The sequence below is a fragment of the Lagopus muta genome, chromosome 5, assembly GCF_023343835.1.
Source record: "Lagopus muta isolate bLagMut1 chromosome 5, bLagMut1 primary, whole genome shotgun sequence".
In the NCBI taxonomy this organism is placed as follows: Eukaryota; Metazoa; Chordata; class Aves; order Galliformes; family Phasianidae; genus Lagopus; species Lagopus muta.
In genome coordinates this window covers 28,979,824-29,006,917 of record NC_064437.1, presented here as the reverse complement: position 1 = coordinate 29,006,917, position 27,094 = coordinate 28,979,824, and the positions used below count along the sequence as shown (strand labels likewise).

General features: G+C 39.7%; 1 long non-coding RNA gene across 1 annotated transcript; it reads right to left on the bottom strand.

The window, feature by feature from the left end:
• Positions 1-203: 203 nt before the first annotated feature.
• LOC125694030 (uncharacterized) lies at positions 204-26,034 on the bottom strand. The gene is made up of 2 exons (XR_007377365.1): positions 22,000-26,034; positions 204-8,751 (listed from the first exon to the last, which is right to left on the bottom strand). It is a non-coding gene; the product is annotated as an uncharacterized LOC125694030 (long non-coding RNA).
• Between the last annotated feature and the right edge of the window lie 1,060 nt (positions 26,035-27,094).

Here is a 27,094-nt window from a genome sequence, read left to right as displayed (position 1 = left end):
GCAGAGCTTCTGCATATGGTGAGAATTACAGCAGTTGGTTGCACAACAGAGCTGACTATTCTCTGTAGTCCGGTCTGGTAACTGGTACAACATTTATTGAAAGTTATCTGCCTGCTGCTGTGAGTTCTGATTGTATCAATCAGATCCTTTTTTTTTTCTTCTGAACCCATCTTCTCTTTTCTTTTTTAAAAACTTATTAAAAAAAAAAAAAAAAAAAAAAAAAGGATGGAAGGGGTCAGGAATGTCCTTTAGGGTCAGGAATGTCCTTTAACTTTGTAATTTGCGTGGGAGAAAGAAATACAGATGAGATAAGTATAAGAACAGTTGGCATCATAAGAATTTTGAAGATGTGAGGTACCTGTTGGCTTCTTAGCCTCCGTAAATTAGGAATAAATATTTTTTGATAGCACTAAGTCTTGTGGTGGTGTCAAGATATGTTGGTGCCAGTAATGAGTTTCCTTTTTTACCGGAATCCAGTTGTTGCATATAGACCAATCATCTTTGGCTGTGTAACTTGTTCTCAAGTTTTATTATTTTTATTATGATTTCTCATTCCCTTATTCATCTTCCCATGATTTGAACTGTTCTGTAATTGGAATTCATAGGATTAGGCACTAATATTTATAACAGAGATCAGGTTAAAATCCCATTTTGAAATAGGATGAAGTATTCATGTCTAATGATCTATGTGATAGCAGCTGCAGAAGAATGGCAGTTTAAACTGTTCCTTCCCATTAAAAAATGTTCAAATACTTGCACAAAGCTTTAAAAGCCATTGCTTGTGAAGGTCATAGCATGTTACTTCTGTAAGCTGACTGGAAACAAACCACTTAGAACCATACAATTCACGACTGCTTATCTTTTGGTGAACTCAGCTTGGAGTATCAAAAAACGAAGGCATACCAAACTGCTATATGTACTAACTTTTCTATGTTTGCTTATGCCATAGCTATTTTCTAAGGATTGACACACATGAAAAATGTTTGTGCCTGTTCACTACCAAATTCAAGTTTTGAGTACAAACAACAAAGATATGCCTTTAAAAACAGCAAAACACTGATTTCTAAGTAAAACCTTCTCTGCATCTCCTTTAAGCTGTGAACTTAATGTGCTTTCTGTTGAGGTCAGTGGCAGTGGCCTTGAAGAGAGTATGTTCAGCAGCTTCAAAAGGGGCATGATTTCATATAATACGTTACTTATAATTTTAGTTACATAGTTGCAACCTGCCTTAAATTAATGATGTTGTACCAGCTACATTCTAATCCACTATGTTTCATTTATTATTTTTACACCAATATCAATATTTAACAAAACACTCCTTTGCAACAAGACAGTTCCAAGCCTGAAATTAGGTACTTGAGTAAGAATGACTTATTCTAAAGTTGGAATTTAGAGTTTCTTGGAGGCTATGAAAATAAGGAATTCAGTCTCTCTGACATAAAAATATTGTGTGAATTATCCCCAGCAATTGAACTCATCTTTCACACATTCACAGTGTGCAGAATGCAATCCAAAAAAGGCAGTAGAAATGCTTATATTTCTATTGCACATTCTTTTGTATGGATTAGTATCTCAAGGAAAGTTACAAAAAGCACTTCAGTTTCAACGAAATCAATGACAAAATCAAATAACGGAGGTACAATTCCATGGAAGGAATATAAAAGCTGCCTTAAATTAGACATAGATGTCTGTTCCGATAGTCTGGGCACAGGCAGCAACTCAGGAGTCAGATTTACAACATACTTCCTCTTCACCAAAATTACTCCCATCTGGAGTGATTCACCTTTTACTAGAGGTTTTACTGCATTTATTTAAGGCATGAACGGTTACATTTCAGTCTGATGCCAAAGGTGAAGTTCTTCTGACAGACTGCATCGGTGAAGTTTATCTACTAGAATGTTTAATACACTACTAATAATCTTTTTGCAGCTGTGGCAAACTTTTAAAAACCATCTTTTATTCCTTTACTAAAATAAAGCTTGAAAGGCAATCAGCATACAGATCACTCTACCTGAGAGGTTCAGTCACTCAACTCTTCTTTTTTCAAGCGCTGACAAATGCCCTTGATGGTTTCCAGGAGGGGAGCTGGATTACAACTGAACATGGATAGACCTGGTCTCAGATTTACGTCTCTGTATAATGATGACCCTTGCAGAAATAGCTTCAGACGAGTAATAGGATTATCATAAGGGAATTAAAAAATTCTGTTCATTAGTTTGAGCCAATGAAGTCGCAGGCTAGATAGAGATTTAAAGGATTTAGTGCGCAGATATAATTGAGAAGGGAGAAGAACAACTGGGCCTAAGCAGAGATACAAATGGGCACCTTGGAATTACAGAGTAAGGTGTATTAAAATTATCAAGATATATAAATGAATTGTAAAACACAGTGTGAGAACCATTTCTGTATATAGGAAAGCTGCTATTCTATATCTCTATTTGCCTTTTAAACATTTGAGTTGTGATAGGACTCCTGTTTATAAAAAGGATTGTGCCAATATTGAAATTACACCTATCTTCTTGTGAATGTAAAAAAAAAACATACTTTCAGAATGTAAAAGGAAGGAAGCAGAATTTTACTCTGTGAAGAATTATGAATATAATGTCTATGTGACAGTAAGAAACAGTTAAATTTGCAGCAGTTTTCAATGGAAAACTTGTAATTAAACCTCTGCTAAAGTGGCTCACATGCATTTGGATGTCCTGCAGCCAGAAAAGTCCAGCAGTCACCCACCACGTTGCTCAGACAAGTTTAAGGAGCATTGTCCTGTGGAAATAAAGACAAGTGATGGCCCCAGCAGTGCCATGGTGTGTATGTTGTGGTATCTTAACTGAGTCCTTCTTCTTCCCTTCAACTCATGTCTTGTTTTCTCTGTGCAGTAGTGCAGAACTGTAGCACCCAGACACCTTAGCAGGTGATTGCCTACCAAGCTCTACTCAGTCAGTGGTAAGTATATTCATATGTTACTCTATTTGAAATCTTACTGTAATAATTCCTTTTAAGTTCAAAGAAACCCTGTGAACTACCTTTGAAAGAATGAGGATTAGAGCACCATGCACAAGTGTTCCTGTGCTCTGCAGTCCTTGCCTTTGAGCTGTCTCTCCACATAAAGCACGTTATCTGGGGCTGCTAACTTTGTGCTCTGTGCAGCTTTAGGGTTGCAAGGCAGGCCAGAATCACAGTCCTCAAGCCCAGAAATTCTGATTCATGGATGAGTCCTCCTTGCAGTGAAGGAGGACCAAACTAGGGAACAAGAACTGGATATAAGCCCATGAGACCTGATAGCATGCACCCTCAAATGCTGCAGAAGCTGGCTGATGTCACTGCAAGGCCACTGTCAGTGTCACTAGTGAGGCATGTGTGGGTGCTGTGTCCAGATTCCCCATTACAGGAGGGATGCAGGCTTGTTGGAGTGAAGCCAGTAAATGGACAGAAAGGAACTGTAGCATCAGTTGTGTGAGAAGAGGAGGGGGTGTGTGGGCTCAGCCTGCAGAAGAGGAGGCTCAGAGAGACTTTATCAGTGTTACAAATACGTGATGAAAGGGTGGAAAGGTGGAGCCAGACCTATCCACGGTGTCCAGTGAAAGGAAAAGAGGTAATGGGTGGTAGCTGAAACGCAGGAAATTGCCTTTGAATGTATATATGCATATATATATTCATATTTACATATATATGGGGGGTGGTTGAACGGGGATAGGTTGCCTGGTGAGAATATGGAGCCCTCACCCCTGAAGATATTCAAATCCCAGCAGGGACCCTGGCATCTGCTTGAGAGCAGGCTGGGCTGGCTGATCTGCAGACTCCAGCCTCAGCTGCTCTGTTGTTAGTTAATGAAGTAGAAACAGTATAACTGTTTAAGGAACAGGAGCAAACTCGAAAAACAGTGTTGCTGTTTTCTTAGTAATCAGACTGTAGAGAAGGATAACAAAAATTAGTTTTCACTGTGTCAATAGACTCTGATTGGTTCATCCTTAAAAATAACAAAAGAAATGTGTTGGGGATCTGCAAAAATTTTCCACCTAGATTTCTGCATGAAAAGATGAAGCAAAGCATTACTGTAGATTTTCCTTACATCTTCAAATTTAAATGCAGGAAGTTGAGGTCATGGCTGTATTTTGGGCATTTAGGGTGCCTAGATGCTCTGTGGCCTGGAGAAAGACCTAGAAGCCCAGAGGACTAAAAGAATAGAATCTGACCTTGAGGTGTAGAAACTTAAGGGCCAAGAGACCAAGAGGGAGGCCAGGTGGCTGAATAAAAGACATTGGGGCTTTAACGGCCAAAGGGAGGCCTACAGGTGTAGAAACTTGGAGACCAAGAGGCCCAAAAAATCTGTACTACTTTTCAGCACGTTTGCCTTATTTATCTTAGCAGACTCAAAGCTCACAGATTCGCATTTGTACACATTTGTTCTTTCTCTCTTCATTTATTTTTCTTTCTTGCTTGATTAGGTTTCTATTTGCTAAAAGCCCCAGGCTGTTTCCTACCGGATACACTTTAGCTTTCAGAGATTTCAAGTACTTCAATTTTTCGCTTCCTTGCATGATATTTAAATGTCTTTTTATGAGATAGTTGTTAATTTTTAATGGAAGATCCCATTAAATTGGAAAGTTCACTAGCAGTGTTCCAAAGGGCAAAAGCAAGATGATTACTTAAAGAGTAGTTCACACTTATGTATAATATTACTGTTTTCAGCCAGCAGCAGGTAGGCAGAATTCATTTTAATGAAGAAGTAGTTGGTGGGGCTTTTCCAAGGCGCAAATGGAGGAGGACTTATTTATGGGAAAGAGGGCAAGCAGGGGATTTCTAACTGTAAATTCATCAACTTCTAGGTCTTCTCTTTCAATACAGAGTTGCATTATGTTTGAGTATTACCTAATTTGAGTATGATAATCAGTGTAATTATTTTTAAATCTTTGAACATGTGCTTTTATCAATTTCATCTGTTTTTTTACAACAAGAAACTGTTAGCATTCATTTCTGTCTGTGAGACAGCATTATTTTAGGAAAAAGCCTGGATATGACGACCTCAGCCATAACTCCATCACCTCCTTTAGATTTTCCTTTCTACAAATCACAAATATGTATGTTCCTTGTGTGCCATATGGAGAGAGCCTTTTAAATTAGCATAGACAAAAAGCATAAGGAAGCCTAAAAAGGCCATTTTGAAGTGGTTTAATCTACAACTGATAATTTTCTTAACATTTTTTTTCAAGTTTTCTTTTTCTTTTTATTTTTTGATGAGATATCACTTCTACAGCATTAGGCTAGAAGGTGCTCTTAAGGTTTTTAATGTAAAACTGTGTTTTCTCTGCTAGCAACAAGTACAGCATGTGCCATGATTTCACAAAGAAACCTATTAAATTGATTACTAGCGTTATTTTGTGATAGTTTTGTACTTAATTATGAGTACTTGCAGGAAGATTTACAAAATTATTCTTGTTTATCATGTCTATCATTCAATAGACCTTTGTTGCAAAAGGGTGGATTAAGTCTTGGCATGGAAACCAATACTAAACCAATTAGGAAAACTCTGCTTGTTTGCATCCTTGTCATTAACTTGATGAAAATTAAAATGAGGAGCAGGAAGAAGAGCAGTGAGTTTCTTGTGTCTGGTTCATCACAAAGCTGCAATGTTATCCTTTTGCAGCTCCAAGCACAGCAAGCCTGAAAATTTTATCCTGCATTCAGGTTCTTCACAAAAACTTTCAGAACGGCCCTCTGCAACAGAGCAAGGCAGGTTCTCTGGGGATAGCTCTCAAATCACTGGAGTGAGACTTCCATCTTCTTACTGGCCAGCTATCAGTTCATATTTTTGCATTTGTGTTCTATTTTGCATGTTGGTCACCCAGTGCAGTCCCTTTGTCAGGCAGAGCCACGTACGCACAGGTAGCACCCTGGAGCAGGGTCGTCCTCATCTCAGGTGGCCATCCTGCAGCACTCTTCTTTCCTGGTTCCTCAAGGTGTGTCTTCCTTGTTGCCCTACAGCAAGGGCTGCATCGCCATTGTGTCCCTGCCATCTCAGATGTTGATGCGCAGCGGAGAAATTTTTTGGGTCCCATCCATGCTCGGTGCCACCCGCAGTGTGTGAGGCTGGGTCTCCTGATCTATTGAAGTCTCTTCCAACCTGAGCTGGTCTGGGCTGAGGTTTGAAGTGGTTTGAACACGAAGGCAACAATCTATTTTGCACCATTACATGTGCAATACTGACCCATAGAGGTCAGTGTTTGCCTTTGAAAAGGAAGAGGATCGTGTGTCTGAAGCACATGTCACGTAACGTGCAATTTGCCTTCCTATCTGCTTCTACTGATTGGTCGGGATTAATAACGTACCACTGTCTTTCTAAGCTTGGAAGGTATGGCTGAGAAAGCAAATGTTAATACATTTTAAGTTTTGCTATCTAACATTTTAAAGGCTGAAATATGGTATTTAAAAAATATCATAAAATATTTGCAGATCTATCTTAAAATAGGGAGAAGCTATCATATCTGTAGTTACAGTGTTAAATTTATTTCATGCAGTCATCTGAGTGGACATGAGGAATGTTGGCAGCAACATGCTTGTAGGGTGAAACTTTCCCACTTCATCGTGAGACCCGCATACCATGGTTTGTCTGTGATATTACATGAAAGTAATTACATATGAACAACTTGCCTTTGATTATGGAGGATACTTTCAGAAATGAAGCCTGCAGAGTAATTATGGCTCAAGAAAGAGTAAAAGTCACTCTGAAAAGAATGAACAAACGTATTTTGTGTCTTTTGAAAGCAGTATTTTGTAAGGACTGTCTTCTCAAATGTTATTAAAATGAACCCTAGTCAGTGTTACCTAAGCATGTTAAAAATTATTAGTTTTGGTTTGTTTCTATATGGTTTTGCATGGTAAATGAGATAAGAATGGCAATGGTTGCCCCATGTTTGCTTATTTTTTCAAGTGTGTCAAACTGCCCCCAGGCTGTGCACATTGCAGTTAGTAATCATGCTTGTCAAAGAAAAATGTGAAATGCGTTTGCTGACTGGATAAAAATCTTACCAAACCATAAACGGAAACTTTGTTAACCAAAATAAGCATTCCTTTGCCTATCAGGTGTGACAGCTGGAAATCATTTTGAGCTGTATGGTTGGCTGAAAAACTGAGTTCCAGCGTCTCGAGCAAAGAAACCACTGCTGTTATTCACCATATTCTCTAATTGGCTCAATTGCTTGTTGAAGAATAACTATTTTTCTACAAAATCAAAACAATTACCAGAGTTGGATAATATTTAGTATTCATTTTATTGTGAAGTTTATATGAATGCTGCTTATTAATAAAAAGTTTGCAGAGATATGGCGCAGCCATTGCTTTTGAAAATGTATTAATGGGAATCTTCAGCTGAAGTGCTTATGCCCCTTCTCTGGTATTCTTTCTTCCTGTACGAATAGTGTTTTTACCTACATGTTTCTACATGTTTTGAGTGTGAAGTGAGAGGCTCTGATATGTTGAAATACCCTGCTTGCATCTGTGTGTATCCTAGCTGTCTGTTTTAAATTAAGTGTTTAAGATGGTAGTGCACAATTTTCTGAATTTACATCTTAGCAAAAGAAATTACTGTGCTTTAGATCTTCCTTCAGACCTGTAACCAGAAGGGAGCACTCTTACTTAAGGCACAGAAATGTTCTTCTCTGACATTAGTTTCTGCTGTTTGCCCAGAACAATGAGTAAAGGGTGAGTGTGGAATTTTTCAGCAGTGCACCGACAATCTCTGTACAGATTTGTTGCCAGGTACTGGGAGATCTATTTCTCATAGTCACTATAGTTGTAGCCATTGCTTGCTGAAATTGAATGAATGGCAATTCTGATTGAGATGGAGTTCTGCTACCGAATTCATGTAGGGAACTGGCATGTACAGATTTCCAATGCAGTGATGTGTGTCTTTTATTGCATTTATTTTTTATTACTTTTATTTTTCCTTTTTACATGAGTTGTGTGGTATCACCAATTTGGGAGTGCCACTGTTTTCCATCAACCAGGTGAGAAGGATTCCAAAAAGACAGGGATCTCCTACAGAGAGTCCAGCAGGGTGCCACAAAGACAAGTTAGGGGTGTGGAGAATCTCCCATATGAGGAAAGACTCAGAGACCTGGGACTCTTCAGCCTGAAGAAGAGGAGTCTGAGAGAAATCTCATCACTATGTATAAATATCTAAAGGGTGGGAGTCAAGTGGTTGGGGCCAGGCTCTTTTCAGTGTTGTGCAGAGACAGAATGAGAGGTAATGGGCAGAAACTGGAACACAGGAAGTTTCATATTAACATGAGGAGGAGTTGCTCCACTGACAGAGTGACAGAGCAATGGAACAGGCTGCCCAGAGAGGTTGTGGAGTCTCCTTCTCTGGAGGTATTCAAGACCTGCCTGGGCACTGTCCTTTGCAACCCGCTGTAGGGAACCTGCTTTAGCAGGGGGATGGAACTTGATCTCCAGAGGTCCCTTCCAACCCCTACAATTCTGTGATTCTGCGATTATAGAAATCTGTTGTGAACACTTGTAACAGATTTAAAATATTTTGATGGAGCAGGTTAGTCCAAAACCAAATTGAGAAAGCTGACCTGTAAGTCACTCTGCTGCTCAGTAGCTCTCAGCAGCCATGTGCAGGCAACTTGCGAGGGCTTGTGTTCCTTCCCAAGGATTAATCAATGCTCCATGCACAGTTTAGCCAAGATTTTAAAAGCAAAGAGGAACTGTGTGTTCCCCCAAGAGAGTGCAGGCAATGCAAATAACCTCCTGCATTGCTCCCCATTGATTTAATGGGTAGACAATAGTAAAGATGACTGCTAGCTGCAGGTAGTACATGGGTGCTTGAATACAGGATGTTATATGTGAGTTACTCCAAAAGCAATGCCTCCCATGCAATAATGTTGCCCCATGATGTCATGGAAGTGCATATGAAGCACTGGAACTGAGCTCCTCCATGCAGAAAAAATGGCATTCATTTACATTCATTGACACCTGTGAACATTTATGGAGACCAAACAGTGGCTGTGAGCACAGTGTGAGGTGGATGGTAAGTTTCAGCAGCAGTGACAGCAACAGTGGATCGCTTCTGCTGGTGCAGATCTTTATGAGTATGACATAGTGGTTCATGTCCACTGCTGCAGTAAATGTACGGAAGTGAATATGCTGAAAAAGTGTGTTTTGCAGCTGAGAATTTGCTCTGTAAAATAATGTTATTGTTCTCTTTGAATCTGTCGCAGTTTCCATGGAAATAAATTGGAGGCATTACTTTCAGAGCAACCCAGTTCTTGGTCTAAAGAGGCTGCACTGAAACATTGCTGTCCTACTGCTGTATACCTGGCTCACCCTGAGTTGGCCGATGTCTCCAAGAATGAGAGTGCTTGGGTCTTGCATTAGCACTGGAACGGCTGCGTGATCCATCCTCCTCTGAGCAGTGCCCCTGAGACCCCATAGGAGGTATTTCAGACCTCTCTTTTGTTTGCCTGTCTTAAAGAAAATCCAAACAAACCATTTCTAGCAGTGAGGGGAGTGCACTGCTGCTCATTTCCCTAAGCTCTGTCTCAGATTTTTCTCTAATGGTAGTTACTCTTTGAAAGTTTATTTGAAGTTTGAAAGTCATGGGTAGCAGGGAAGCCTGGTTCAGATCCTTTCTGGTCAACTAATTGCATATCTTGTCTTTTTGCAATGTATCGAGGGCATCTTTTTGGTAGATCTGTGGGGAATACACCACAAGAATGTCCTACTGCTCATGCTTGCTCTCTGCATGCAAGGCTCAGGTGGAGGTTTGTATGTAAGGGTTACAGTTGGAATGTGGAGAGAGTAAATTATTTTAAACTTAAGAGGAAAAGGGTTGCGGGAGGATTAGGAATGTCTGGGACAGACATACGAAGGGGGTGGGCAGTTATTCATAGGTCCTAATATAATAATGCACGTCAATATGTGATTCAGATGTAAGTCTGATGAATTTAGAGCAAAATGAGGAAATAAACTGGCAATGCAAACAGGTATTTAATCAGCATATAATCTCAGAAACGTGTTTGGAAGGAACACTTCATTGGTCATTAGGTCTGTTTCCCTGCGTCATATGGAAGAGTTCAATTATTGTAAGCCACTCCTCCTTGGATGGGTGTCAGACAGTTGCTATGTCCAATGCTATGTCCATTTCTGGACTGTTTGCTGCATTTTCCTTGTCATAGGAACAAAAGCACTGAAATGTAATGTAATGTTGTTATATTCTGCAAAATGACCATAATTCAGGTTCCATGTTTACTGCTTCCCCTGCTTACAGTAATTTCTTACTGCTACTACTGCTTACAGTAATTTCTGCCTGAGTATTGTAAGTGGATAAGTAATCTTGTAATTTTGTTTTCTGAACAGGAGTCCTGGAAAATGTCCTCTGGCAGTTGAAATTTTGGCTAGTTTGTGCTTTTTCTGTTTTAGCATTTTACTAAAGCATCTGGCTTCTATATATGTGTATTTTATATTGTGTCATATGACTATGTGCATATATATATTCCTGTTCCACACCCATTTAGACATGGCAGATGGTGAGTTCTAGAAATGATTCTGTTTCCTTGGAAGAACTGAGTAATTACATTAGAAGTTTAATGAGTTGAAATTACTTTTCCAGTTAACATTTGCCCTTTAAGTGTAGAGAATTCTTTGAACAATTTGGGCCTTATTTGTGTGTGTTCCTAGATGAAATTTTGCAAAGGAACTTGGAGTTTTATGTCTTTGCGCACATTTTCCGTGGGGTATTTTGAGATTTAAATTTCAGTGCTTGTTACTGAATAAACAAATCTGATTCCTGTTTCATTGCAAGACTGTAACTTCCTGCCGGGAAGGCCCAGGGCAGGCTTATGGCAGCAAACTTCTGGCAACCAAGAATGTAGGGAGGCGTCACCTGTGCCCAGCATTGTGATGTTCAGGTACCTCTCTTTCTGTGGAAAGAAATGGAAGAAAAGCACACACAGAGCATTTCAGCAATCTGCCATGAGCAACACTCTCAATCACCGTGTTCAAACTATTCACTTTCCTTAGTTTAAACAACCATCTCTGTCTTTTCGATGTTGTTTTATATTTGTTTTACCAGGTGCTAGCTTTTTTTTCCTGTTTGCTTAGGTTGCTTATGGATTATGAAATTAGTACAGGTTGAAAGAATGTAAAGAAAGACTGTGGACATGAATTTTGCTTTCCAAATGATGTTTTTTCATTATCCTCTCAAGATAATACAGGTCCATTCTTGTACCAGCCAAGGGAACTCTTGTCATCTAGTAAGTCTTGGTCTAATTGTGGACCTGGAGATGGAGGAGCAGCCTAGGCTACCAGCCTTTGCATCTCTGGCCTTTTTTGAGGACTTGCTATCATGGCAGCTCTTGAGTTCTGGATCTGGTCTCCCTGCCTGCCTGGGTTTAGCACCTTATCAGCCCTCAACTACAAGTCTAGGCAGCTGAACCTAGTCATTTACAATTTCTGCTAGTGTTGTTGCCGTAGAATTGTTTTCATGTTCTAGTCGCTGTGTTGTGGCTCTGCTCTTTTTCTGGGTGAAAATTTCTTTCTTACTTTCTAAGGATAATTATTTATTTATTCATAGCATCCAATATAGGGCAAATTTGAATTAGGAGATGAAAATTTTGAGAATTTATTCTTGAAATGGTGGAACACAAGATTGTTTCAATTAGGATGAGCAACTGACACACCAGTCAGATGTGTTGGATGCTATCTTGTTTAAATATGTTGATTTTAATCTTAAAAAATAATAATAAAAAATAATTAAAAAAAAAAAGGTCAGATTCATAATTAGTTTTTCCTTTGGGAACTCAAAATTCTTGGTACAAAGTATAGTGATTTGATCAAAATTTTGGTGTTAGCTCTTGATCTAAGTAGTTTCAACATTTTCTTTGGCTTTGCTCCTATACAGTAAAAATAATGGGCTAATCGCCTTACCTGACTGACAGGTAAGTCAGATTTGCAAAGTTAAAAGATACGAAGTGGCTATAAATAGTCCCCCAGCCTTTTCTTGTTTCTTTGGGTATTTGCTGCCTCATTTAACCTTTTGAAGAATTCCTTTGTTACAACTACCAATCAGCGCCCGAGGAGGATTCTTGTCTAGTCTGACATGGTATTAATGGCATTTAGCCCAACAGTATTATAATCTGGCGGATTCCAAATTCTAAGAGAAAGAGAGCTTTCCCTTGTCCTGGAGCTTTCACCTTCTCTATTATTTTAACTAATACATTTCTTGTTGGCTCTGATTCTTGCTTACTTCAAGTGATGTTAACATGTCTGTGCTGACGGCTCTTCTCTTTTTTTCCAGAAACCTCTCAAGGCTTTGTTTGTATCAATTATATTCCAGTACTGTAGCCTAGTCAAGATTATGTCTTGCAATATTGCATGAGCCTGAAGGCCAGCCACTTCAAGGGTGTGTATACCTATGGGGGATTGTTTTACATCCCTTTAGGGAAACCTGTGTCCTCTGCTCAGTTTTCTTCTCTGAAATGCTTGTATATCATTGCACACAGCATGGGGAGTAAACACGAAGAGTTAGTGGTGTGTGTACAACTGCAGGGCCATGGTTTCATTGCAGTCATGGAGACATGATGGGACAGCTCAAATGCTGTTGTGGATGGCTAAATGTAAACAGATCAGCAAGGCAGGGCAGTGGAGTTTTTCCTTATGTGAGAGAACAACTTGAATGTATGGATCTCTGTCAAGGGATAAGTAACGAAAAAGTGGAGAGCTTATGGGTGAGAATTAAGGGGCATACAAATGTGGATGACACCACTGTGAGTGTATATTACAGGCTACCTGATCAGGAAGAGGAAATTGATGAGGTCTTCCACAGATAGCTGAAGGTAGCATCACAACTGTGGGCACTGGTTCTCATGGAGAACTTCAACCACCCTGATATTTGCTGGAAAAGCACCACTGCCAAGCACACAGAGTCCAGAAGATTCCTGCAGTGCATGCAAGATTACTATCTCATGCATTTGGTGCAGGCGACAGCAAGGAGAGATGTACTTCTGGAACTTGTTCTTACAAAAAAGGAAGAATTGGTTGGAAATGTGAAGTCTGTAGGCAGCCTTAGATGCAATGACTCTGAGATAGAGAAGCTCAAGATCTTACATGGAAGAAACAGGGCAATGTGTAAGAGCACTGGAAAGTATGTGGGCCCAAACAAGTTGGTTGACATTCTAAGCTCAAGAGTGGTGGATCCCTAAGAGTAAGAAATCAGGCAAAGGTGGCAGGAGACCTCCGTTGATGAGCAAGGAGCTCATGGAAAAACTCAAATGAAGGAACAAATCTATGGAATGTGGAAAAAGGGTCTGACCATTTCAGAGAAATATGGGACTGTTGTCTTCTTTAAGTATATCAATAGTAAAAGGAAGACTATTGAAAATGCGAGTCCACTGCTAAATGAGGTAAGTCTCCTGGTAACAGAGGACACTGAGAAGGCAGAGTTACTGACTTTGCTTCAGTCTTTACTGCTAAGACTGCCCCTCAGGAACCCCAGACCTGGAGATTCTCAGGAGAGAGTCTGGGGAAAGGAAGACTTCCATTTGATGAGGAGGATCTGATCAGAGATTATCTAGACAAATTCAACACACAGAAATCCATGGATACTGATGGGATGCACCCATGAGTACTGAGGGAGCTGATAGAAGTGATTGCCAAGTTGCTCTCTATCATCTTCAAAATGGGAGAGGTGTCTGAAGACTGAAGGGTAGACAGTGTACTCCAGCCTTCAAGATGAGCGAGAAGGAGAAGGCAGAAAACTACAGGAAAATCAGCCTCACCTCTGTTCCTGGATAGGTGATGGAACAACTTGTTCTGGATGTCATCTCCAAGCAATTGGAAGAGAAGGAGATTATCAGGAGTAGTCAGCATGGATTCATCAAGGGGAAGTCTTGCTAGACCATTCTGGTAGCCTTTTATGATGCCGTGTCTGGCTGGATAGGTGAGTGGAGAGCAGAGCACCTTGATTTTTGCAAGGCTTGTTACAATGTATACTGAGACTGTTTAGGAGGAGAAGACTGAGAGGTGATTTAGTCAATGCGTATAAATATCTAAAGGGTGGGAGTTGTGGATTCTCCTTCTCTGGAGATATTCAAGATGTGCCTGGACACTTTTCTGTGCAAGCTACTGTAGGGACCCTGCTTCAGCAGGAGAGTTGGACTAGATGATCTCCAGAGGTTCTTTCCAGTCTCTATGATTCTGTGATTTGAGTTGTCCTGTGGGGAGCCAGGGGTTGGACTTGGCAATTCCCTTCCAGCTCAGAATATTCTGTGATTCTGTTGCACATCCGACATGAACAAGCCACATTTCAGTTACTTTTATAGTTCTGATCAGAGAACTTAAGAAAAGCATATCAGCCAAAGAAAAGGTATTAGCATCACTCGGCTCAAGTGTGTTGAATGAGTGCCTTGAAATGATTTGCTGGAGAAATGACACCAAAAGAAAAATGTATAAACTTCTCATTTATCTGAAACACCTGATGCAGTAGTATTTTTTCTCAAGAAAAAAATTGATAAAATTGTATCACAGAGATGCAATTCCAACAAATAAAGGGACTTCTAAATAGCAAGTGAGGCATAGCTAATAAGGAAATACTGCAGAGGTGATGCAAGGGGTACAAAGGAAGATGAAGAAGAAATGAAGTCTTAAGGTGAAATGAATATATATTGTTCTTTCCAAATGCAATAAAGAATCACAGTTTTATAAGCAATTGAAAATGGACTAAATGCTTTAAAAAGACCTCAACTTCCTTCTCCGTTCTTTTTCCATCTTGTCAACAGATAGAGATGCTGCAAGGGAACACACACTGCTTATAGTAAACTCTAGCAGTCCCAGGGTCAGAGATAACTAGTTTGAATTGTAGCAGGATGCTGTGAGATATGTTGTGATTGAATAGGCACATCTGGACCCAACGTGGGGATTGCAAGGATGGCTTAAAGCTTCTTTGGAGTTATCCCTCTCCAAGTTAAATGTATCCCACAGCTGTTCATGAAGATTGCCATTATTATCCTTCCCTGTATTTTTTCCATGTTTAGAATTTTATAAAGTGAAATAATTTGGACAGGATTTTTGGACAGAGGCTTTCTCTCATTTTCTGTGACCTTCCTTAGCCTCATCAGTGTGATTTGAGAATCTTTTCCCAAATGGCTAAATAAAGCTCTGTCTGATAATGGAAAAACTCATTTCCATGTTCCAGTAGTTTAAGTCTGAACTTAAAGTCCAGCCCTGTATTTTGGCTTCTCTCTGCTGCAGCAAGAAAACATTTATATGAAGGCAGTGGAATTGGCTGTCTCCTGTTTCAAGGTATTTGCTGTACACAGTTGCATATTTCAATATGTTGTTCCAATATAAATATTTTAAAAAGGATAGGAAACCCCAAACTAAGTGGACAGCAGTTTCCAGAGCTGCTTCACAGAATGCCTGTGGCAGGAAAGCTCTTGAGTGTGAAGGAGTAGCGTACAGCATGTTATCAAAAGATAGAAGATAATTGCTAGGCAAAACTGCAAAACACTCTGGCACTCACGTCTCCTGTGCTGATATCCAGACTGAAGAAAAACAGGCTTGGTGTCAGGCTGTGGGGGGCTTGCTGCAGGAGGGTGGGAGGGAGCATACTAAACCACAGTTCTTCCTCTCTGCTCCTCAAAATGTCAAATGTGACTATTTCTCTTTGCTGTTCTGCACCACATGCATGATATTATTTGAGAATGTAAGCAGCCAGAGCACATCAGCACCCAGTCACGTCTGCGTGGCCTGTCTGCCCTGTGGCGATGCATCATGCTGCGGTCAGTACTGACATGGCCATGAGCAGGAGATGGCCGTGTCTGGGAGACCTTCCTGCTCCTTGGGCCGTTCCTTTCAGGGGCTTAAAGCTGCCTGAACACACCAGATAAAATTAGAAACTCGTAGGGCCATTATTATGGTGTGTGAATGTTATTGCCTGTTACCAATGAAAGAGAACTTTGTGCTTACAGCCAAGGAGTACTACAATATTGAAACTTCCTGCTTTGTTTGCTTGTGAAGCATCATCACAATGGTTTGGAAATCCAGCACAAGAAAAAATAGCAATTTCTGGTTTGGTTTGTCATCTTACTGATCTGCTATGAGTGCATTCTCTGAAAGAAAAGAAGCGCTCACGCTCTGAAAGCATATTTTGCCTTTTATTTTTGGCCAAGAATAGTTACTTTAATCTCGTAAATTGCTGAGTATGTATAAAGTTCAAAATCTTCAGAAAATAACATGCAGCCCAGACTAGGTACAAATCCAGTTTTGCGTGCCAGACTGATTCCCAAAGAAAATCACATAAAAACCTATACTTTTTAAGAATAAGGAAATTTAATTCTCTTTCCTCTTCCCCTTCATCTAGGTTAACTTACAACTTCTGAAATTGAAACTTTTTTTTTTTTAACTGTTAAAAACCTGTTCAAATCAGTATTTGCAACATTAGTTGCTCTCATTTATGTGCTGTGTGACTCCACACAACCTTTTTCTGTAGTGATTGGCAGAAAAGAGACGTGCTTCAGAAGATAATCAAAATGTGGGGGAAAAAACCCTTTTTTTGAGTCAAAATAAAAGCATTTTCTGCTTTTTGTTGAAAAATTAAAGAAAAAAGTTCCTCTGGTTTAACTTAGTGCCACATTAAGTTGTCTTATCTAATAATTAAATTAATGATGTATTTGGATAATGTTTGAATTTTTAATTTGAAGCTTATTGGAATGATTTTGTTATGTTTGAAGTGAAACTTCTCAGTTACAGATCTCCAAATTCTGTTGAACTTTCTTTGTTCTGTCGCCCTTGAAGTGAAAATAACTGATTATCAAAATCAAAATTTTGGGCTTTTTTTTTAATCTTCCCCTACCCCAAATTTATTCTATATTTTGTTGCTTGGAGGGGAGCTGAGGATGGTGTAAGTCATGCTACTATGCATAAAGTCTATTAATGGTTTTTGGGGGGCTCACCCTTGTTCTATATTGGCTTTCTTTTCATTAGGTCTGACATTTGAGGGCTGACTTCTGAGAGGTGCTAGAAAGCACAAGGGAGCCGTGTAGGTCTGTGCTGCATATCCAGAACACCACACCTGTGGTGTGATGGCTGAACTACAGGTGCAGCACCTGCCTGTACTGTGTGAACCTGTGTTACAGGTCAAACTCAGCCACAGATAGGTGAGATCAGTGACATTATGCTGATTTATAGGAGAAATAACTATGTTTCATAGAGTGAGGCACACTGTCTCATAAGTAAACAAATTCATTCTGATTGTCAGACAGTGCTACCACCAGACCTCAGCTTGTGTGTGCAGAGCCAGTGACTGATGCCTTGGATGACCTTGGGTGTTTTGGCAAGATGGATGTTTGCAAGCACTGACTGCCAACTGTTGTTTTATTGCTTTATGTAGTAAAGATGTGATCTGTATTTCCACCTTGTTATTGGAAACAATCGGCCAAGTTGTACAGGTGGTCAATTTAAAGTATGTAGGTTCAAAATTGCATAAGCAAACCATTACTAGAATGCATGCTTCCTTATGATGCAGTTTCCTAAACTCTCCTTCCCCACTACCATATCTTTGGTATTAGTAGGGAAAATGGTGAATCGTTTCACCTTCAGACATAGGTGCCATTAGGTAGCTGTCATGTCTACCTACAGCTTGCCTCCTCACTTCCCTGCATCCTGCAGGCCAACATGAAGTTTCTACATAGTGATAAGTCAGTGTACACCTGTGACAGTCTTCTGTAACAGTCTTCCTCACACCTGTAGTCAAGTTTCAGGCTTGAAATAAAAGATTTTAGAAGCCAAATGGTGCTTGCAAAATCTCTAGACCACTTGTGTTTAACATCATCTTGAGAATCATGTGTGTTTAGCATCATCATGCTTAACATCACTGGAAGACAAAGGGACATGACCAGCTTCTTTTCAGCGGTCTTTGGAGAAATAGTCATAAACTGGAGCATAGGAAGTTCTAAAGGAGCTTATTCATGGTGAGGGTGACAGAGCACTGGAACAGGTTGCCCAGGGCGGCTGTGGATTCTGCTTCTCTGAAAGTATTCAAGACCTGCCTGGATGCTGAGCTGTGTTGCCTGCTTGCTGTAGGGACCTGCTTTGTAGGGGGCTGGTCTGGTCTCGATGATCTCTTGAGGCCCCTTCCAAGCCCTTCAATTCTGTGATTCTGCCACTAAAATGTTACCTAATTCAGGAAAGGATTCCTACTGCCAGAAGATGATTTCACAGAATCACAGAATCACCCGGGTTGGAAGGGACCCCAAGGATCATGTAGTTCCAACCCCCCTGCCTAGCATTTCTTCAACTATTCCTTCTAACTTTGCGTTCATATTTTCCTACTGGACTCATCATGATGGTGTCAAAGCACTTTGTCAGAGATGCAGCTTTGAAATCCAGTGGATGTGTCACATATTTGCTGTTGCATATACTAGCCTGGGTTTCTTCTCCTTGCTAACATGGTGCGAATGCATGTAGCCACTTAACAGCGAAGACATGAATCACAGCCTATTGTATTATATTTTTTACTCATTTTTTCCCAGCTTTCTGATTCATTCAAATGGAAGAAATTTCTATGGCAAAATTCAAGGTGTCAAAATATCCATCCCAAGAATACAATGCTTGATTGTTTTGACTGCTGTAATTTCCTTCCTGGAAACCATGATGGTGGACCAAACACTGATGACTTATTTTCAGAAAAGAGAATTTATTTGACTTCTTGGAATTAGTAAGGTGATATGTAAAGGATCTCCAAGTTCTCAGAAGAGTCCTGAGTGAGCAAACCGGATAGCGACCAGTAAGAGGATTTAAAGAGAATAGCGCTGAACTTGTTCATTTCACATGAAAAGTATATCCAGAAATGGAAGAGGTCATAATTGGTGTGTGGACTTCAGTGTACTGGTAATCAAGAAAACAGATTGAGTTAACGCGATCATCAGTGTTTAAGTGCAGGTTACTCATGGTGACTTGTTGGCCTCATTGCAGTGTGGTAGATAAAATTTCTTCCTCCTTCAGGAGTAGTTCAAGTAAATGTGTTACTGTAGGTCATTTTGCCTTACAAATGACTTGGCAGGTGAGATTGCAGAAAATGGTTTAAATATGTGATAGCATAAAGGTAACTGATCAAGAAGCAGGAAATTTTTTTCTACTATGAAGTATTTGATGGAACTAAATTTAATTAAAATTTCCATCTTCAGACTTCTCACAGTATTGAGAAATGTTTCACAGATCCAAGTCCTTGTCTTGTTAGTCCAACAGTGCTGTAAGCGGGGAACCTCCAGTGTTTTCCAGTTCACTTCCCTGCAGCATCTTCAATTTCTGGCTTTTGCAATGCAGGCCTTAATAGCTAGAAAAGGACCCTTGGGTCTTCCAGCTCTGACTTCTGCTTTACCTTTAAACATGGCTAGATGAGCTAGTCCGTAATGCAACTGAGTTTAAAATATTTATTCCTTTAGATTTCAGGCCTCTTTGTTTTGTTTTGAAACAAACAAAATCGTAGTGCTTCATTGCTACTGGGGTGCTTGTGCCTGATTTAGAAATCATAGCACAGATGGAATTGCAACCCACCTTTAGCTTACACCTTCAATGCTGAGGCTGAGAGACCCAAACTACATAAACTGTCAATTTCTTCAGCTGTGTTCATGGAAACTACAGAAGTTCTGTAAATCTCCCTCTTGAACACTTAAACCTTGTATTGAGGAAGCATCACACTTGCAGCAAAGGTTATAGGAGAAAAAGCAATGCACTGACATTGTAGAAAGCCATTACTGGCTGCAGGGAAAGCACAATTCTTTTTCTCCCCTGACTTACAGTTATCAATGCACGGGGGAACGTGCAGGTATCTTGTATTGCTACCTCTCACAGCAAGCACGTGTAGGAGAATTGGATAAAAAGATGATGTCTTCCAGGGTCTTCTGTATATTAAAAAGCTCTGCATCAGCTTTCCAGATCAGATGCTTCCCCTGATGTTTTGCCCAAGGTGAGTAAGCTTGCTGAGCAGCATATCTGAGCTGAGTGGCCCATGCTTGGAAGTCCCTGAGCCGCAGCCTTGATAGAACAAATAGGTTCTACACAGACAGGAAAACTGGCTTTAATCACCCTTAGTCTCCCAGAGAATGTCTCAGATTTTCTTACAAGCTCCTGGTTTCTGAAATGTCAGCCAGAGGGCTGTCTCCTATTATGAAAATAGAATTAAGATAAACGTCTTACTTCTAATAATTTCAATCTCTATCGGGTTCTGTTTCCTGAAATTCTTCTAATCTCTGCCGAACTTCTCACAAAAGCTCTGGTTTAATGGCCTTCTTGCTGGCCTTAAGATCGATTCCCAGTGTAACTTTCGGACAGTGTTACGGATTTAATTTTTCTTAAAATTCTAACTAAAATCCTAATGCAGCTTTGGTATCAGCAGCAGTTGAGTTTCCTGAGTATCTGAATAGAAGTCCTAAATCATACCCATAAAAAGGAAAACTGCTGTGATGACTAGCCTCTCAGTTGAATAGTAACTGAGCAATAATCTGCACATGTTTATTTCATTTTGAGCAATCAGTCTCATTTTAATCCTCACTTAAAGGCAGAATGTGCCCTGCCAAACCACACTCTGGTGGGTTTTATAGTTTTCCTTAACCTGGGGTCGAATTGCTATTACTGCAGGTATTACTGCAGGTTTTTGGATCTGAAACTCAAATTAGAAAAATTAGAATAAGAGAGAATATGGGAAAGACAAGAATAAAACAGTATGATAAACTCATATTCATCTCTCTGGTGAGGATAGAAGGATTTATACTCTAATCCCTTTCCTAAAATATAGCTAATCTCCTTTTAGTAAGGCTGAATGACTCCAATCATATTTTTCAGTGAGGAAAAGTGGCAAAGTTCATTTAACGCTCTAGTTGTAAAGCTATTCCCCCTGATATTTATTTTAAAAGCTATAGACATTTAACACCTTATTGACAAAATGCTTTCTTCCCTTTAAGCATTAAAGAGAGCCACTGTCTGCAGTGAGCACTGTTCTTGCTGCTGCTGTTTGCAAGGAATGCTCCTTGTTGGTGCTTGTCTCCTGTAAGACACACCTGTATCTGGTGGGATCCCTGTGCAGAGCTATGTGCTGCAAGGCTTTGGTGACCTGTAGAGAGCAGCTCACTTTGCAGGATGCTCTTGTGCATTTCATCTCATCTCATCGCTTCCAGGGAATGCAGAAAACAGGGAGACTCACTGCTCTGCACTGCCTTAGCCATTGCCCCAGGACTATTTTCCTTCCTTATGGCCTAGGTGTATGCATACACACATGTGGATCCACATGCTCTTGGGCTGTGATTCTTTATGAAACGTTTATATGTGAGAAAGAACCCACAGCCCAGAAACAGCTGCAAATGGAACCAGATCAAGCACCTTTACTTTGTCACACCACTGAGAAAACAACATGCTGAAAAATGTCTCTTCCACCCCATCACTTTTTAAGCTGTCTTATCCACCTGCTTCTGAGCTCCCAACCAGCTTGTGCCAAATATGGCAATAAAACCTTTTTTTGCTGTATCACCCCCAAGGCAGTAGGTATTTTTCCATACAACACTGAACCCCAGAAATTCTGTTTTGTTGCTTTTGATACTTGTTCAACAAACTATGGGAATATCTGCTTGGTGAAGTTTCTTGCCATGTTATCAGGCTTCAGCATTTTCTCAGTGCTTTGCTCCATTGGCCAATCTAGTTTTAAACATGCAGGACTGTGAGTGTGCTTAGAAAAAAAAACAACAAAAATAACAAACATTCCTATCAGTTTTGTTAATTTTCTGATAAATTTTCAGAGGAAGATTACTAACATGGCCATTGAGTAAGCTGACCTGTAAGTCACTCTGCTGCTCAGTAGCTCTCAGCAGCCATGTGCAGGCAACTTGCGAGGGCTTGTGTTCCTTCCCAAGGATTAATCAATGCTCCATGCACAGTTTAGCCAAGACTTTAAAAGCAAAGAGGAACTGTGTGTTCCCCCAAGAGAGTGCAGGCAATGCAAATAACCTCCTGCAGCTATTGATTTAATGGGTAGACAATAGTAAAGATGACTGCTAGCTGCAGGTAGTACATGGGTGCTTGAATACAGGATGTTATATGTGAGTTACTCCAAAAGCAATGCCTCCCATGCGATCCTGTTGCCCCACAATGTCAGGGGCAGATGTTGGTGGGCTGGCAGTGGAGGCTGAACCTTCCTGACAGTATTCCGTTACATTTTCTTGCCGTGTGACAGATGGCAACAGATGACAAAGTGGCATCTGACTTGCGAGTGTATGATGCAAGGGAGTGGAACTGAACTCCTCCTGGCAGGAAAAATGGCACCCATTGACATTCATTGACACCTGTGAACATTTACGGAGACTGAACAGTGCCTGTGAGCACAGTGTGAGGTGGATGGTGCGTTTCAGCAATGGTGACAGAGACATGAAAGAGAAGCCACATTCCAGATACTCATCCAGATTTTTATGAGCACAGCATGCAGGCTTGTGTTCATTGCTGGCAGAAATGCATGGATAATGGTGGTGACTGTTGAAAAATAGCACTTTGTAGCAGAGAATTTACTCTTATCAAATGATGTTGTTGTTCTCTTTGTATTCTTTTTAGTTTCCATGGAAATAAACAGGAGACATTACTTTCAGAGTGACCTACGTATAGTCCCAATAACATCTTCATGAGCACATAGCAAGTAAAATTTTTGAAATTTGCCTCTTTATTTACACATTTCTTGTCTGTGTCATTAAAGTGATGGAAATTTCTTAGAAGTACTTAGGTCAGTACTGGATGGTTGTGAGTGACTTTACAGTCAGTCTAAGATTTGGAGTCTTCAACAGAAATTAAAAATAAGCTTCCCTTACCAATAATCATATTAAAATTAGCTACTGACATGATTCAATGTGGTATTTCCAAACAGTCTCCTGAAAAATAAGTCCTCTGTATTATTGTTTTGTGGGTTAGCAGAAAAGAGCAATATTTTGGTTTCTAACTCACTGCAGTTAAAATTCTAGGAAGTTTTTCACAGTAGAGATCCCACTGGGCTGAGTACGTGAATTCATACACTGCAGTCAGCAGAAATAATCATCATCTCTTGGCTTTTTTTTCCTCGTTTAATTGCTTAAGTATTTTGGATGGACTTTCTCTGACCTTGTTCATCAGATGGCTGATCCTGACCACTGCTGCTGGAGCACTGTGCTGCGGTCGCACTGATTCTGTTTTTGGCTCTGCTTTCTGGTGGCAACCCTGCCCACAGCAGGGGAGTTGGAATTACATGATCTTTCAGGTCCCCTCCAACCCAGGCCATCCTCTGATTCGGTGGAATGCTATATTATGAGCAATGCTGCAGATTATCTTCCATGTTTATAATACAGCCATTATTTCTTAGTTCAGATTTATTGAGAAGAAAGTCCTTTATGAAATTCAGCTCCTGGTATCAGGCCAACATTTTCAGTGGAGTAATAATGATACAGTTCCAATTCTCTGTTCAATTTGTGGCAATTCTTTTCCTAATTTAAGTTTTAAATCATTTTTTTTAACTTTTTTTTTTCTTTTTTCTTTTTTAAGCTATAATTCACCTTAAAAAAAAAAAAGCATTTTCTGTGATCTATAAAATTATCAAAATAATTTTTTCTTCATATATTCTTCCCAAGACCCCAAGATGGGGGTGGGGCGTCCTTCCACACCAAGAGGACCCCAAATATATACTGTAAGAGAGGAGAATGTGGAAAAATGCTTCATGTGTGTCTGTAAGATTTGGGAATGTAATATTTGTGCCTCGTACACGGGTGTAATTATAATTAATTAATTAAATATATATATATTCTATTTCTATCTGTGACCATGTCTGAATTTTGTGTTAATTATGATGCTAAGTTTGGGGGTAGTTCTTAGCTTCTTTCACGCAAAGTTATCTTTTTATATCAATCTTGATTCCATTTTAACCTAATCTTTCATCAGAAGTAAAACATTTTATATTTTATGACTTTCTCACTTGATTTGTGTAGTTGCATTTCTGTAATTCATTTCTAATTGATAACTGTGGCTGGGAACAGATTCTCCAACAATATATTGGTATATTTTAAGGTTGGTATTGTAACTGCAGTTAAGTTAGTTTTCCTTTCCTTCATGAAAGGAAAACTGGAATTGTTATGGGAGAACGCTGTAATTTTTACAAGATTTCCAAGGAAAATAAAATATAATCATGTAAAAAAAACAATTGCTTAATTGTCACATTAAATAAATATATTAGGAAGAAGCAACCTCTAACTTGGTCTGAAATAAGTAGATTCTCTAAGATTAAATATTTATGTGGACAACTTGATTCTCCACTCATAAAGCAATCCTAATTGGCTCATAATTTTGGAAATGAAGGAAAACCTTCATGTACTCAGTAGTATTAAAAGACATAACGATAAAACTTGAATAGTGGTATCCTTCTGCTAATTCAACATCTAAGAAATGATGACAGTAATAAATAGCTTGACAACACGAATTCCAAGGATTATAATTAGAAATCATTTTCTGTTGGTTCCTTGACACTAGAGAGAGGGAAGCTGGAATAGAGAAATTTTGTGCACTAAATAAAAGCCTCAAGCTGTTTATACTTCAGAGGTGACGCTTGCCCCGTAGTTATAAGTGTCTCACTTTTCTATTTTTAATTGTTTGCAATTTGTTTCATAGGACAGACGCTGCATTACAAAACTAGTGTAAATAGAAGTATTCCTTCATTTCTTAATTAATGTTTGAACTAACATTAATTATAACAATTTTATGAGTTTTTCATGTGAAACACAAGTAATTGAAGTAGAGGGAGATTAAATCTTGTGCAGGTTGTTTTGCAAATAAATTCTTTTCTAGGTGCTTGCACTGAAGGACTTTCAAGTTCCACTGAAATGAATTTGTGTTTTAAAAATACAATGCAGACATTGTAAGTTTATCTCCTTTTGTAGTAGCAATCTCACCATAAATACATAAAGAGAGAAGTGCTGGTAAAGGGCTTGATTGTTCCCTCACTCTCCCACTTAAATTAAATCTATGTGTATAATGATGAAAAAAAAGTTTTTAGTCTTTGCTAGAACCTTAATTGCCTGTGTACTCAAGGGTCAGTACAGGGTTGGTTTATTTTTTCTGTATTTAGTTGAAATTCAAAACTTAAAAGCATATTGTCCAAAGAGATCATCTCATGGTCACATAAAGCATGGTTTGTCCAGGGCTGCTTCTAGAAGGATATTTGGAGAACAAATGCAGTGTAAGACCATTCAAAACAAATTGATTTGAAGGGTAATAGTAGCTGCTATTCTTAAAGTCTCTGAGAGGAGAAGGAACTAGAAATACTACAAAATTTTCAGGACATCAGCTGATTACATCCTTTCCATGACATGGCCTCCGCTATCTTGGACAACATGGTATCTGGATATCTGTGGCAAGAGAGCAGGCAGAGGGTCTGATGCTCTTGAGGGCAAGACACAAGTCTCATGTATGGAAATGAGTGCAGTGGAAAAAGATTAAGAGGTGCTCTATGAAGCCTGGATGCAATTTTCATTTCCTGGTGTACCAGACAGAGGCAAGCAGTTTATTTTATCTGGTAGAACAGCTAAGCAATCTCTAGACTATCATTTGATAAGAGCAAATATTGTTATTAGAACTCAAAATCATACTGGAAATTAATGTGAACATCATTATTGCTGGGTGTTGGATTTCACAACTGAAATGGACTGATCAATAGCCTGACTTTGTCCAAAGCTAACTTAGTGTTCTGTGTGACTTCTTGAGAATACTTGAACTAAACCTGCTTCCTGATGTTACCACATGAAAAGGAACCAGAAAGAAAAGCTGTATTTCTCTCGAGGGCCAATTCTGCTCAGCATGGTGTCTACCTTTTCTTTTTTGTAACCTGATGACTGTTTTTGATTTCACTCGTGTACTTCTGGGATCCCTTTATGTATATAAAGTCCAGAGACACATTAATCTTTCCTTTTCATTAATGGACAAACTTGCTAAAAATTTAAGACATGTTAGCTTTGAAGCATTGTTGTTGGCCTTACTCAACCCAAAACCAGCCTGCCCTCTGTTTTTGCAGGGATTGGAAGGGACCCCTGGAGATCCTCTAGTCCTACCCCTCTGCTAAAGCAGGTTCCCTACAGTAGGTTGCACAGGAGAGTGTTCAGGCAGGTCTTGTATCAGAGCAGACTGCACAACCTTTCTGGGCTTTGTTCCAGTGCTTTGTTGCCCTCACTGTGAAGAAGTTCTTCCTTGTGTTTGTGTAGAATTTCCTGTGTTCCAGTGTCTGCTTGTTACCCCTTGTCCTGTTGCTGCACACCACCAGAAAGATCCTGGATCCATCCACTTGACTCCCACACTGTAGGTATCTGTGAACAGTGATGAGATCAACTCTCAGCCTCCTCTTCTCCAGGATGAAGTGTCCCAGGTCTCCCAGCCTTTCCTTGTATGGGAGAAGCTCCATGCCTCAATCATCATTGTGGCCCTGATTCTGAAATGGAAATTAATGTTTCGTTGGTGTGTTGTCAGCATTCGTAGTAGCAAGATGTTCAAAGACAGAAAAAGTTATAGCAACGGAAATCAAATGTTTGAGTAAGAGGTGCAATGAATTCCCTTCACTACTAGATGGTTGTCAAGGAGGAGGTTTACTGGGTACTCCAACCAGGCTAAGCACTCTCAAATATGAATGAGTTGCCGAGGATTAAGTTAAAACAGGCATTTATTGCTGAGCAAGGTAGTGCTGGGATACTCTACCACCATCTAGCCTCCCATCCATGCTTCCTACTTTGAGGTCAGTGTATCAAAATAAAAAGTGAACTTGACACAAACTTGAGTTTTCAGACTGAGAGAAGGAACTTCTAAAGGCAGAAGAGAAACCAGAGTGGGGAAATGTGTCTTGAAGAGCTGTCCAATGTTTCACAAGACTTCTTGTTGAGGATGTGGCTACGACCTGGCCCACTGCATTGCTCTGCCAGATCCAGCTTACCCTTGAGATGCACCAAGCCTTCCCCTTTGAATTTTGGATCTTTTTCCCTGTTACAGGGAAGCAGCTCTGGGAATACCTCTGAAGTTAGAACGTTCTGAATTAACCATCCAAAGAAACAACAAA